This window comes from Labeo rohita, chromosome 22, assembly GCF_022985175.1.
Source record: "Labeo rohita strain BAU-BD-2019 chromosome 22, IGBB_LRoh.1.0, whole genome shotgun sequence".
Classification (NCBI taxonomy): domain Eukaryota; kingdom Metazoa; phylum Chordata; class Actinopteri; order Cypriniformes; family Cyprinidae; genus Labeo; species Labeo rohita.
In genome coordinates, this window is record NC_066890.1 from 53,507,948 (window position 1) to 53,508,633 (window position 686).

Below are 686 nucleotides of genomic sequence, written 5' to 3' on the forward strand. Positions count from 1 at the left end.
TTTTGTTTTTCTGTTATGAAAGCAGAATAGTATATATAGGATAGGTATCAGAAAGAACAGTTGAAATCTAGTACAAATTATAGTACTTACAGAATCTAGTAAAAAAAATAAAAATAATAATACGTTCAATAACTAACAAATAATGTAATTAGATTTCATGTTGACAGCCCGTTTTCGCTCTTATCTGAGTGTTATTTACATTTAACAATACTTTATTGTTTGTATTTGAAAAAGAGACGGTCCCTATGTCGAGCGTGAGTAAGAAGCTAAGAAAAGCGGTAAAGGTAAAGCTTTCATCATTCACATCTGTTCATTAAATATGTTTTCTCCATCTCTATCAGTTACATTTGTGAAGTCTGTTCATTTGCTACATTAGTCCAGTTTGATTTTATAATTATTGTTTTGCTGCTATGTTTGTATTTTCGAGTGTTACAGTGTGATTAAAATCATCGCCTGCACGTGAATGCTATTCAGCCACTTCGCTCATACCGTCATATTCCAGTATACAGGAAAAATATATGTTAAACTCAGTTGATATTAGTCTCATAAACTGAACCAAAAGCTTTTTTATTTCATTCATGTATGTGATTTTTCTGTTTTGAAATGATGTTAACTGTATATTTCAGGCCTTTTCTCATTTCTTATTTGTATATCCTTGCTTCATTCTTGCCTCATTGTGTCATACT

At 30.6% G+C, this 686-nt stretch overlaps 1 pseudogene; it reads right to left on the bottom strand.

Moving 5' to 3' along the window:
- Positions 1 to 686, bottom strand: part of LOC127153855 (SLAM family member 9-like) — a 337,800-nt pseudogene that overhangs the window by 22,265 nt on the left and 314,849 nt on the right.